At 51.7% G+C, this 13,222-nt stretch overlaps 1 long non-coding RNA gene across 2 annotated transcripts; it reads right to left on the minus strand.

Moving 5' to 3' along the window:
* Positions 1-389: 389 nt before the first annotated feature.
* On the minus strand, positions 390-13,061 carry LOC122231469. Of its 2 annotated transcripts, XR_006208733.1 has the most exons (4): positions 12,986-13,061; positions 11,992-12,222; positions 928-1,022; positions 390-468 (listed from the first exon to the last, which is right to left on the minus strand). It is a non-coding gene; the product is annotated as an uncharacterized LOC122231469 (long non-coding RNA). The 2 variants fall into 2 exon arrangements; XR_006208732.1 differs by lacking the exon at positions 12,986-13,061 and having other exon boundaries at positions 11,992-12,909.
* Positions 13,062-13,222: the final 161 nt, after the last annotated feature.

The following is a 13,222-nucleotide window of genomic DNA, read 5'->3' on the forward strand; positions in this document are numbered from 1 at the left end:
AATCTCTGGAAAGGAGCCATATGGCCATACATGGTCACCCCTGGCAGGGTCTCCCATCTTGGGTCAGGGCCTCCCTCTATACCTTCCTCTGCTTCCTGCCTGCTCTCTGTTCTCTGCACATTTTTGACTTTGCTGGATTCTCAGGCCTGAGCTGCTTCCAGTGTCTTCCTGACTTATGGAAAGATTCCTTGTTTCCAATACCCACTCCCCACTCTCAACCTGCCCTACTCGCCTCTGAATGCAGGAGGGCTGAGCCCAGGCCTCGTGAGGTTTTCCATCTCCTTCAGAGTGCTCTTCTGGAAAGGACATTTCTGAGCTCTCCAAGCCACAGCCTGGACTTCACCATGGGACGAGAGGCGCTCTGGGCGGGGGTCTGTGCCTCTTCGGAGAGTTCCCCAGCCCGGGAGCACTGCCTCCTCCCAGGAGGCTCTTTCCACGGCCAGCCGTTCTCATCCGTCTTGGCCAGGGCTGAAGGGTAAGAGAAGCCACTGCAAGCTCCGAGAAGAGGTGGGCAGAAACACCTTCCCCCTGGCACCTCTCCCCCCTGTTGTGGTGTGCTTCTCTTGCCCAGGGAAACTTCCAGACACCACTGATAGTTCAGAGGCAGCTGTTCAGCATTTACATTTTACACAGTGCAAGGTTATTTGACTGCCACGATCTGATCTTCTCTAGTTAATAACCTTGACTTATGGAGTAAGTTGCTCGGTTTCTTTTCCTGCCAGGGATGCCTGCTGCTTGGGTGAGCACAAATCCCTCTCTCTAACACCCTCTGTCTTCTTATCCCATAGCTCAGGGGACCCTGCAGGACGAGGGAAGGCCAACGGGCTAAGCCTGTGCTCAGAGCCTTCTCTCACTATGACCCCGACTTCTTCTCCTTGCAGAGCAGGACCCCTGGCTCCGGATCCCTTCTGGGCACCACCCCTTTACCTCCTCGGGTTGTCCTCTGCGGTCCACGGCCACAGGTAGGATGGCTTCAGTGTTCCTCCCTCTCCTCTCCCGGAGTCCTCCCTGGCAAGGGTTAACTGTGTGTATAAAATTGATTGCGATTTTAGTAATTCGGTATAATCACAGTCTACCAGCAGGTTGCTTTTCCAGCAGGAGGGTTTGGAATTATTTTCTGGAGTTTGCAATATAGAACTTAAATTAAGCCTCAGAAGTCAGGGGAGCTCCGCAGCATCCCTAATGTGGTGCTAAATTCTCAGCAGCACAGTCTCCGTATTAAAGCCTTTGCTGGCAATTAGGTTCATTAACTATCACAATACCTTATTTATTACTCGTCCTGCCATATGGTTTCCCAGCTAAAGAATGGCGCCCGTTCTCCTACAGACCATTTGGCATCATAAAAATGTTAACAAATAATATTATGGCTCTCGGGGGCACAGGGCCTTGCTGGGTTCTGGGTCTGAGCGGCGGGAGAGAATATGAAAACATTTTTCTTCTATGGCGAAATAAAAAATTCCTCAAGACAGAAGTATTCAAAGAATATAGCACTTGCATAACAGAAATGGGAGTTTTATTTACTCTCGTAATGGTTATGTCAATATTTGCATCAGCTAGGAGTTTCCACTCATCTTCCTCTCCACTCTCTTTTGGGTTGTTTTCACGTTCATCCTTCCCCCTCTTACTTTCTACCTCTGTGATGAGAGGCACCACGCAAGGCCTGGGGCCGGCTGCCGCTGGGGTGGGGGCCACGCTTGGGCTCTCCCGCCTTCGTGCACCTGGCCACCTGCTCCCCTGCTCTAATCCTGCCCTGGGCGTTCAGGTCCCACTTCTATCTCCAGCCAGTGTTCTTTTTTTTTTTTTTTTTTAATTTTTTTAACGTTTATTTATTTTTGAGACAGAAAGAGACAGAGCATGAACGGGGGAGGGTCAGAAAGAGGGAGACACAGAATCTGAAACAGGCTCCAGGCTCTGAGCAGTCAGCACAGAGCCCGACGCGGGGCTCAAACTCACGGACCATGAGATCATGACCTGAGCCGAAGTCGGATGCTTAACTGACCGAGCCACCCAGGCGCCCCCTCCAGCCAGTGTTCTTAGCAGAAATTGGCAAGTGGCGCCTGTGCCCCGTGCCCGGCGTCACCCTGTGATGAGCAGGCGTCGTGCTGCCCAGGTTTCACCAGGCCTCGCGCCGTGGAGCGTGGGCATGGGGTGGTGGGGGGTTGGTCTGCAGGAGCCAGAGGTGACACCTCAGGAGGATGGGAGAGACTGCATTTCAAGGGCCCCGTTGGAGAAAGCCATCTCCTCCAAGGACAAAGCACCTCCCTGCTCCTTATCACCTGGATGCGGAGGTGCAACCCTAATGCCTGGGGACTGGGTGGGGGAGGGAGGGCTGCCAGCAGGTCCAAACTAGGGGAGAAGTTCTCTGCCAGGTCCCCAGCATCCAACAAGCAGGTCTTCCCGCCAGCTGTGAGGCCGCCCCTGTCTGCCCCACCAGGGCCTTCCTCTGAAATGGAGGGGCTGCCTGGGCAGTGTTTCAGTGTGGGATCCACCCTTTCCCAAATGAGTCTCTAGACCTGGATGGGGACACTCCTTGGAAAACAATAGAATATAAAGGTGAGAATAGTGAACACTGGAGCTAGACCTCCAGTTTCAAATGCTACTCTTGCCAGCTGCCAGCTGTGTGACGTGTTCATGGCTCAGTGTCTTCATCTGTAAAATGGGGATAATAGTAGCCACCCTGGGAGGGTTGTTTCAAGGCCTAAATGAGTTAGCCTCTCTACGAGCCTCAGCCAGGAGCTGGTGCAAAGCACGTGCTATGCCAGGGGACAGCTGGGACTGGGCCGGTTCTCTGGCCGTGCCTCTTCTTCGCTCCGGCTTTTCCTCTTATCCCTTTGAGGCATTTGGGAGCATGGACCACTCCCCACGTCACAACCACACTGCCCCTGAATCCTGATTCTGACCCTGAAATAAAGCCACGTGCGCAGTGGCACAGCCAGGACGACATTTGCCCTCATTCACCCATTTCCTCTGCCGTGATGACACACGGTCCCAGTGCAGTGACCATGGTGGGCCACAGCCGACAGAGACCAACCAGACTGAAACCGGATGAGACCTTAGAGATGACTGCAGGGGTGGTACTGTGGCCACAGTCATACAGCCAGGAAAGGGCAGACGCAAGTCTCGGTCCCCACCCCCAGGTCCCCTCAGCAGATCAGGGAGGAGGAGAACTCAAAATTAAATTCCATTCAGTGTCACCTATGTACAAAGCATCACTGCCATCGTGGGCAGGTGAGGTTTTGGGATGAGCGGACTCCGGCGTGGAGAGTGGCCCCCCATGCTCCCAGGGAGGGGCCCCAAAGGCCCCAGAAAGAAACGGGCTCATCCAGGAGAGGGCAGTGTCATAGCAAGCCTGTTCCCATTCCCATGAGCTTCTTCAAAACTCGAGGTGTGGGTGACCGACTGCCCCACCCTGTGGGCCCGGCTGCTTCCCTGGGAATCTCTCTGTCCAAAGGCACCCGGCTTGCCTTCCTGCTGGTTTTCGCTACTAGTTCCAGAGATTAGTTTGTTTCTCTTTTGCTTCTCTAAGAGGTGGCCCCTTTGGGAAAACTCTTCCAGGAGGGGACACGCGGGGCCTGGGACTACACGGTGACAACGTGCAAAGATGTGCATATGTTCCCACATCACAGACGTTAAGCGAACACCATGCCTAAGTTAGTATGTGCTCAGCCCTGCGGTACATTCTCTGAGGACACGGCACCAGATTTCCAGAGATAACTTGTTTTTTTAAGTTTGTTTGTTTGTTTATTTAGAGACAGAGCACATGCATGCGTTTGCAAGTGGAGAAGGAGCAGAGAGAGAGAGGGGGGGGGGAGAGAGAGAGAGAGAGAGAGAGAGTCCCAAGCAGGCCCTGCACTGTCAGCACAGAGGCTGATGCAGGGCTCGAACACATGAACCACAAGACCATGACCTGAGCCAAAGTTGGATGCTCAATTGACTGGGTCACCCAGGTGCCCCCCGAGCTCATTTTTTACTTTCCAGATGTCCTTGGACACGTCCCCTGATATCTGTCTACCTCATGTTCCCATTTGTAAGTGGGGACGATGAAAAGATTCACCTCAGAGCATTGGCGTGATAATTACATAACAGGTGAAGGATGCTTAAAACGTCATCCTGTCCGTCATCCGGTAACGTGCACTCAGTCAGTGCTCTTACTGTCCTCGGTAACGTTACGGATGATCACCTACCATGGGAGGGTCTACCCATCATCTGTATGTTGTGGAGATATTTTTTCTGTACATCATCTCACCTAGTCTTCATGACAACCTGTATGATAGACCACCTCTTCCCCATTTCACAGAAGGCAAGACGAAGGCTCGGGGAACAGACATGCTGGCTACGGGAAGCACAGGCTTGGAGCCTGCATCCTCGCCCCCAAGTCTGGCTCCCACTGTAACCTACAGTATTGCCTTTCCTCTGCCCCCTGGGAGGGCCCGCATGGGGAGCGCAAGGCTCCAGGTCACCTGGGGACCCCGTGAGGGCTGAGGCACCCTGACAGCCCGTCCCACTGCTGAGGGCCGTGCTGCTCCCTGAGGTTGGCCCTGCCCAGCCCCCTCGGCAAGTCTGGCAGGGAGAGGGTCAGGCTGCTCAGACGTGGGGTCCGTCTCTCCAGGGCTGTGCTCTCCCCCAGCCAACGAGCTGAGGGTAACGAAAGGCAGAGCAATCGGGAATAAATTTACCAAAAGCTGTGACCATGAGGGAAGAGAAACGTAGAAGGAGAGGATCAGGAGATTGTTTTCAGGAACATTAGACAGAGACCGGGGAGAAGTGGGTAATTTTAATCCCACGCAGCTGCTGGAAATTAATTTAATTGTGCTGTCTCTGGCTCTTCTCCCTTCCAACCCATTCCATCGATGCCTGATGGGGTCCTGCACCTGAAGGAGACAGCCCAGCCCCTCCAGGCAGCCTTGGGGACTGCAGCCCCAGGCAGGGTGACCAATCCTACCTGCGACCAGAGCTGAGGGGCGAGCCGGCACTCGTTCAGCCTAGACTCTTCTTGGGGCACCTGGGTGGCTGAGTGGGAAGAGCGTCCCACTCTTGATCTTGAGGTCCTGGGTTTGAGCCCTATGATGGGTGTACAGATTACTTAAATGAGTAAATAAAAGCTTTAAAAAAATCTAGACTCTTCTTGAGAGGGGCTCGAGTGAGAGACAACAGGAAGAACTTCCCAGGAACAAAGAATGTGACCAGTGGGAACAGGGGAAAGGGGCTGTAAAACCCGCTGCTTGGAGCCTTAAGGACACAAGATATTGACAGGACCCTTTGCTTCTTGAATCTGTGCCTAGGGCGTGAGTTCCATCGCAGCTCCCTTCCTTCCCCCATTCAGCCACCTGCTGAAGCTCAGGACCCCCTTACAGCCACACCTGAGGCAGACACAGCGTCAAACACATGCTATTGGTGGGTCCAAAAGCCAAGACAGTGGTGCCCAGACACTGGACTGGGGCCCACATGAGGACAGACATACTCAGCCGTATTCACACACTCACATCACCTCCGCCGACTCTCCCACGAGCGCATCAGACGTGGGCAAATGCCTGCTTTGGACAGCAAGAGCTGTCAGTCGTGGCAGCTGCATGGCACAATTACCTGGGGGGCTTAACAAAATACCGATGCCAACGTCCCACCGTGGGAGCCTTTGACTTAACTGCCCTGCGGTGGGGCCTGGACACGGGGCGGGGGGAGGGGGGCGTGTTTTCAAAGCTCCAGGTGATTCTAATGTGCAAACAGGGCAGGCGAGGACCGCGCAGGTGAGACAGACCTTGCTTCCCACTCTGGCCCGGCGTCCTGTTCAGTTCCACCTGGTGACCACTAGAGGTCAGCAGGGCTTGGAGGAAGGGGCCGCGCGTGGCCCAGGGGTGCGCCGAGGCCTGGGGCGGCTGGAGGTCAAGCGCTGAGGAGCCCGGAGGGAGAGCGGACACCGCGAGGGGGCGGAGGCGGCCCGCTAGCGGGACGAAGGCCTGTGAGCCGCACAAAGTCAACTTCACTTAACCAGACTTTTAAAAACTATCCCCTGTTAAAACATCCCAAAGTGATGCCCCCCTCCCCCGCCACTGCAGCCAGCACCTCCGTGCACCACGATGGTCCCACCCGGTCACTGCCCGGTCCTGTGCGCAGGTGGGCGGGCGCGCGCTGAACGTGCGCACACAGCCGTGTCCCGCATCCTGCGGGCCTCCATCAACACAGAGGAGAAATATTTTGCCTTTCCGGAGGAGGAGCCAGCGTTTGGATTCCAAAGGTTGTTTATTTTGACTCACTGCTGTTTTTGCTGGAGAAGAGTAAAGCAGAAAGTTCCTTTACTTTGGCCAAGATGAGGCACGCAGAGCCACACGGAGCCCAAGTTTCAGATGAGCAAATAGAAGTGAACCAGTTGTCCGTCTCCTTTCATCATCTCCAAGAAGGATAACGTCCAAGAGGCAGGGGAGGCTTCCCTGCATTGTGGTTTAAGAGAAATGAAAGCTAGGGCATAGTCTGTCTTCTATGGACAATACTGGACCTTAAAAATGGAAAAATGCCTAGGCTTCCCTGTTCCACTTCAGGCTCCTCCTTCCTGGTTCCTCTTTCCTGGTTCCAGGTTCCAGCCCTTGGACACCTCTTTGGCACATTGCACATGCATGCTGCTAGCTCTTTACAAAGTAGCTTTCCCTCTAAACTGGGAGGCAGCTTGCTGGCTGAACGAGTTCCTAGCACACGCTAGGTATACAATACACATTTGTCAAACCAAAATGTTTTGTTGCCCATCTTGTCTTGATCTAATTTGCATACGTTTAAAATCAACCGAGTTTTTTTTCTAGATCCTTTTCTAAGACCCTTCCATTCTTAACCTTCAAACATTTCCAGGTTATCTGTTTAAAATACAGGTTCCTGGGGCACCTCGGTGGCTTAGTGGGTTAAGCCTTTTTGACTCTTGATTTCGGCTCAGGTCACGATCTCAAGGTTTGTGGGATCCAGCCCTGTGTCAGGCTCCACGCAGGCAGCGTGGAATCTGCTTGGGATTCTGCGTCTCCCTCCCTCTCTGCACTTCCCCTGTTCATGTTCTCTCTCTGTGTCTCTCAAAAATAATTAAAGAAATACAGGTTCCTGGGGCGCCTGGGTGGCGCAGTCGGTTAAGTGTCCGACTTCAGCCAGGTCACGATCTCGCGGTCCGTGAGTTCGAGCCCCGCGTCAGGCTCTGGGCTGATGGCTTGGAGCCTGGAGCCTGTTTCGGATTCTGTGTCTCCCTCTCTCTCTGCCCCTCCCCCGTTCATGCTCTGTCTCTCTCTGTCCCAAAAATAAATAAAAAACGTTGAAAAAAAATTAAAAAAAAAAAAAAAAAAAAAGAAATACAGGTTCCTGAGCCTCATACTCCTAAAAACAGTGATTGGGTAGGTTTTAGGTTGGAGATCAGGAACATGCATTTTCCACCAATGGCTCAGGTGATTCTAGAATAGGAATCTAGGATGAGACCTCCCCTCACCCCCACCCCACAATTCCTGGATGGGCTCTTTAACCAGCCTGGGCTTCAGCCTGATCCAGGGAGATAGGCCAGGGTGGTTTCTGATGATCCCCCAGGGCCTGCAGACTTTGCTGGCCCATAAGAGTGCTGTGAATTGCTCTGTTGGCCTACAGCAGGGAGGATTCAGGATTATTTTCTAGGTTCTGCCTAGTCTGGTTCACTCCCCACCATGCAGCTTCTTTCTTTCCTCCTCCTGTGATGCTGCCCCTTTCCTTGGTTCCTCCTACCAATCCCAGCATCTGGGGCAGGAGGAACATAGCAGGCCCCCATCCCAGGAGGAGAGTATTGCGAGGGGTCCTGAAATTACACTTGGGGGCTGAACTTGGGGGCCCTCGTGCATGTGCGTCTGGGTCTCAGCCTGGCCCTCAGTGGAATACCGGGATTTAAGGTAGCCGGAGGAGAGAGGGAGCTGAGGGCCTGGAGTTTAACCAGCAGCCCAGTCCTCTCCTGTCCACTGCTTGGACTTCCATCAAAACCCTCTTCATAGCCACTCAAGAGACAGGATTATGATGAGTTCTACAGCCCATTCTTCCTTCTCACAAAGACACTGTCAACAAGGCCACCCTGCAGGGAGCCATCTCTGTGAGTCCAACTAGGTTGGCGGGGGTGGGGGGGGAACTATGATAAAAAACAGCTACAATTATTGAGCACTTACTACAATGCAGACATGAACCAGGCACCTTACACGTTATATTAAAACTCACACCGATTTTGAAATGTAGCCACGCATAAACATTACCCTCTCCATTTCACAGATGAGACGAGGCTTAAACAATTTGCCCCAGACACAGCTAGTAAGTGGCAGAGGCAGGATTTGAACTTTGATCTGTCTGGCCAAGGCTCTAAAACTCAACCTCAAAAACTGAAGAAAGTGGGGCGCCTGGGTGGCTCAGTCGGTTGAGCGGCCGACTTCAGCTCAGGTCACCATCTCGCGGTCCGTGAGTTCGAGCCCCGCGTCGGGCTCTGGGCTGATGGCTCGGAGCCTGGAGCCTGCTTCCGATTCTGTGTCTCCCTCTCTCTCTGCCCCTCCCCCGTTCATGCTCTGTCTCTCTCTGTCTCAAAAATAAATAAAACGTTAAAAAAAAATTTAAAAAATAAAAAACAAAACAAAACTGAAGAAAGAGTAAAGCCTCGCACATCCCACCCAGGGCTGTTGTATATGCAGGCATTCAAGGCAAAGCGCATAGGACCGGCAAGGTCTGTGAAAACCAAGGCACCTGAAAACACACAGACTCTAAAATACAGAAAGGAAGTGACAAAATAGAAATGCTTAAACACATTTACATGACAACAAACTTTATGATGAGTAGTTAACCACAGCTCATACGTTTGCTAGATTTTTATGCAAATGATATGTAATTTGCACAATCTGATAAAACGGGGTAGCTCCTGAAGGAGGAGGGCTTGTGGACTACCATCCCCACTCCCCACTGCCACTAAAACCTTATCCCCACTACCCATCCGTCGCCACTGTGCCCTGCCCCAGGCGCCTATGACAGAATCTTGAAGGCCCAAATAAAACCATCTTTTGAAAAGCATGAAGTCCCACAGTCTCTCCAAAGAGCCTGGATTGTGAAGGATGAGAATCTCTCAGAATAAAAGATACAGACAGGCTCCAGTCAAAACGGGGAACAGGAGTGCCTGGGTGGCTCAGTCAGTTAAGCATCCAGTTGCGAATCAGGTCATGATCTTGTGGTTCATGAGTTCCAGCCCCATGTCCAGCTCTGTGCTGACAGCTCAGAGCCTGGAACCTGCTTCAGATTCTGTGTCTCCTTCTCTCTCTGCCCTTCTCCCGCTCGCACTCTGTCTCTCTCTCGCTCAAAAATAAACAAACATTTAAAAAAAAATTTTAGGGGCGCCTGGGTGGCTCAGTTGGTTGAGCATCCGACTTCGGCTCAGGTCACGATCTTGCGGTCCGTGAGTTTGAGCCCCGCGTCAGGCTCTGGGCTGATGGCCCAGAGCCTGGAGCCTGCTTCCAATTCTGTGTCTCCCTCTCTCTCTGCCCCTCCCCCGTCCATGTTCTGTCTCTCTCTGTCTCAAAAATAAATAAATGTTAAAAAAAAAAAAAATTAAAAAAAAAAATTTTTTTAAATGAGGAACATATAAATCATTCCCAGTGTCTTGTGTTAATTCTGTTCTCTCCCAGATCTCATGGGGTTTCACCTTCCATAAGCATGATTACTAACTTACATAACGCATCACCTTCTGTGTCCCATTCAGCCATGCTAAACATCTTGTAAAGCAGGCAGGAGTAGATCTCCTCACTTCCCTGGCACAGATGCAATTTAACTGAGACACAGAGACGGAAAGGGACTTATTCGGGGTCTCCCAAATAGTTACAAGCTGAAGTCTGGAAGACCAATCTGGACACGAGCCCTCTTCATTCGTGCTTTGCCCTTGGGCCTCTTTTGTAACTCCCTGAGCCTCAATTTTCTCATTTGGAAATGGGTAACAGAACTGTCTTCAAAGGGGACATGTAGCAGTCATGACTAGAAGGTTAAATGAGAAAAAGTATGAAAAATCACTCAGCACAGCTACTCCAGACTGCCTAGCACTTACTTACTTATCTGTCTATCTATCTATCGCTTTAGTTCTTCTCACAGCATGCTTCTCTAAGCCTCTCCCAAACCAGCGCATACACACATGCATTAGCTTTCTTTCCAGGAATAAAGACTTCAGATCTGAGCTCCTTGGGGAGACCCGGCCAAAATGTCAGCCTGACTTTGGCTGGCTTCTCAAGATCGTGCAAAGACAGAAAAGTGAGACACAGAGGAGGAAGAAAAACAGATGGGTGAGAGCTGAGACCACAAGCGGTGAAGAGGAGATCCAGGCAAAAGGCTAGGCTGTGCAGGGCCTGAATTGGAAAGCCACACATGCCTGACCTCGGCGGTTCTGGAAGTCTGATGCCAAAGTGCAAAGTCTGCACATAGGCCCTGGGTGGGCAGAGAGGCCCCAGGATACTGGGGAACCTGATTCCATTTCATTACCAACAACTTGGATCCACACTAAACAAGTCCGTTCAAGGGCTGGAGTCACTCAGCCCGGCTATAAAGTTAGCACCCCCCAGACTCTCCCTGCACGTACCGCATTAGTGAGAGAAGGGAGGGAGCCCTGGGAGCCCTCTACCTAGCACTAACCTCCTAGATCTGGCTACCCCTCTGGCCGCCAGTGGTGAGCTGGTTCATAGCGGCTTTGCTCCAACTCTTGAGCCATCCTGACCATGGGTGACCTTGGAATTAGGCTTTGAAGGGTACGTGATTCTGGTCCAGAAGGACAGAGAAGGCTACCTCGGACAGAAGGCACAGCCTGTCCAAAGCCATGGAAACATGACAAGGTTCATGAGGCAGCAGAGTGCCAACTCGTAAAGGTCTTAAAGGCCATGCCAAGGAGCTTAGGCCTTTTATTACTATTATTAAAAAAAAAGCTAATGTTTGTTTCTGGGAGAGAGAAAGAAAGGGAGTACACAAGCAGGGGAGAGGCAGAAAAAAAGAGGGAGACACAGAATCCGAAGCAGTCTCCAGGCCCCGAGCTGTCAGTACAGAGCCAGACGTGGGGCTCGAACCCACAAACCGTGAAATAATGACCTGAGCCGAAGCCAGCACTTAACCTACTGAGCCACCCAGGCGCCCCCTTATTATGATTATTTTTTAACGTTTATTTATTTTTGAGAGAGAGAGGACAGAGCGTGAGCAGGGGAGGGACAGAGAAAGAGGGAAACACAGAATCTGAGGCAGGCTCCAGGCTCTGGGCTGTCACCACAGAGCCCGAAGTGGGGCTCAAACCCACGAACCACCAGATCGTGACCTGAGCTGAAGCTGGACGCTTAACCGACTGAGCCACCCAGGCGCCCCTATTATTTTTAAAAATACAGACCATGAGAAGAGTCTCTGAAGAGTTTCCACTTAGAAGAGTGACAAATCTGTCCTTTTGAAAAAATAATTCCAGTTGCCTTTTGGAGGAGAGGTTGCCAAGAAGTGGAAGGAAGGAAGGGAGGGAGGTTGAAAGCTAAGTGAGACAAATCCTCCCCAAGATACAACTACCCTCTAATTATTTTGAAGGCATTTCTAGACAAAGACGTATCCTGTGACATGATAGAAAAGAACAGAAAACGTGCAGAAAGCTCCAACAAGCTGGGCCAGGACTAGCGGGGACAAGCAGGGTACCTGGGATGTGGAAGGTTGGAGGCTTCACTCAGAATCATGCAAATGCCCTGAGGGTGAGGCTTCCTCGAGCCCGGTGCCCTAAGTGCCTCCCTGCCTCAAGTCCCCGCCAGCCAGCCCAGCTGGCAGTCAAATGTGACCTATCACAGGGGAGCCAGCACACCAGGCTTCATCTGTAGAATGTTTACATGCAAAGGCAGGTGCGCCAGCTGTGGGCGGACCTGGACCCAAGTCCCGATCTTGTTGAGCTCAGTCATCAAAGTCATTTTCGTTTATAAAATGGAGAAATGATGTGAAGGTACTGGGTTCAGGGCTATACAAGTTCCAGGCATTGTCACTCACCTGCCTTCTCCTTGGCTGGCACACCCTTAGAGAGCAGGGTTATCACGCTGCAGGAGGACATTTCTTTCAGAAGCAGGATAAGTAAAAATAGCTGCAGAACGATCAGCATGGCTACCTTGGAGCTTGTGGAAGGACACAGACGCGCTCCTCTCACTTCCTCCGCTGCTAATTATTTGGACCTGAAACCCTCCTTCTCAGGAACACGCTGGCCTGTTTGTTTCAAAAGTCTTCCTGGGGAGAGAGGGGGAAAAAAAAGGCTGCAGAGTTCTTGTTTTGTTTTCAAGTCTTTGAACAAACATTTTTTAGGAGCCTACACAACCAAGCATTGTTCTGGTGCATTGGATACAACCACCTGAATGAAAGAGCCCAGCCCTCTCTGCCCTCAGGAAGCTTACATTAGCAGGGGGAGCTCTAGGGAGGCTCCAGGGAGGGGAGCCAGGAAATAAACAAGCAGTCCAGTATACAAAGGAAACAATTTCCAGTAGTAACAAGTGCTGTGAAAACAATAAAGCAGGGCAGAGGGCCTGAGGGCGCAGGAGGCTGCTGCAGATAATGCCCTAGTAGGGAGGATTTCTCTAGGGAAGTGCTTTTTGAGTGTGATGGAGGGAGAGATTTGCATAGGAGGATGGGGGGAAGAGGGGGTAGACATCAAGTGCAAAGGCCCTGTGGTGGGAAGTAGCAACCTTTAGTTATGCCATCTGCTTTGAGTTGGGTGTATAGAGTTTGGGCATGGTTTCTAAACTGGAGAGGAACAAATGTGTTTCTGGCCCTGATTCAAAGTAGCATATCTGTATCTGTATCTATATCTAATTTTCCATCCCCCTCTCTGTACCAAGGACACCTTATTTAGGTCACAGCTAAACACTCCTGTAACGACAGCTGCCCGGCCCCCATCCCCCGCTCCTTCCTCTATGACCTGGCCATGGCTTCACCACTGATATTTCCTTTCCTTTCTAGAAACCACCAAGAGCCATCACTGACAGAGGCACCTTACCATTTCCTGCCCCGGGCAAAGCCTGGCTTGCAGTCTCCTCCTTTGCCCATTCCTTTGTGGAGGTAGGCGACTCCCAACACCTTGCTTCCCTCGTCATGAGAATCAAAACTGTAAGGAGGGACCTCTTCCTTTAGACACACGCCCTTTATACCTTCTTTCAGTCAGAAGGTGCTGGCACCTAATTTCAGTGTATCTGACATAGTTTACAGAGTATCCTAGAATTTCATAACGAGAGTG

This window comes from Panthera tigris, chromosome D1, assembly GCF_018350195.1.
Source record: "Panthera tigris isolate Pti1 chromosome D1, P.tigris_Pti1_mat1.1, whole genome shotgun sequence".
In the NCBI taxonomy this organism is placed as follows: Eukaryota; Metazoa; Chordata; class Mammalia; order Carnivora; family Felidae; genus Panthera; species Panthera tigris.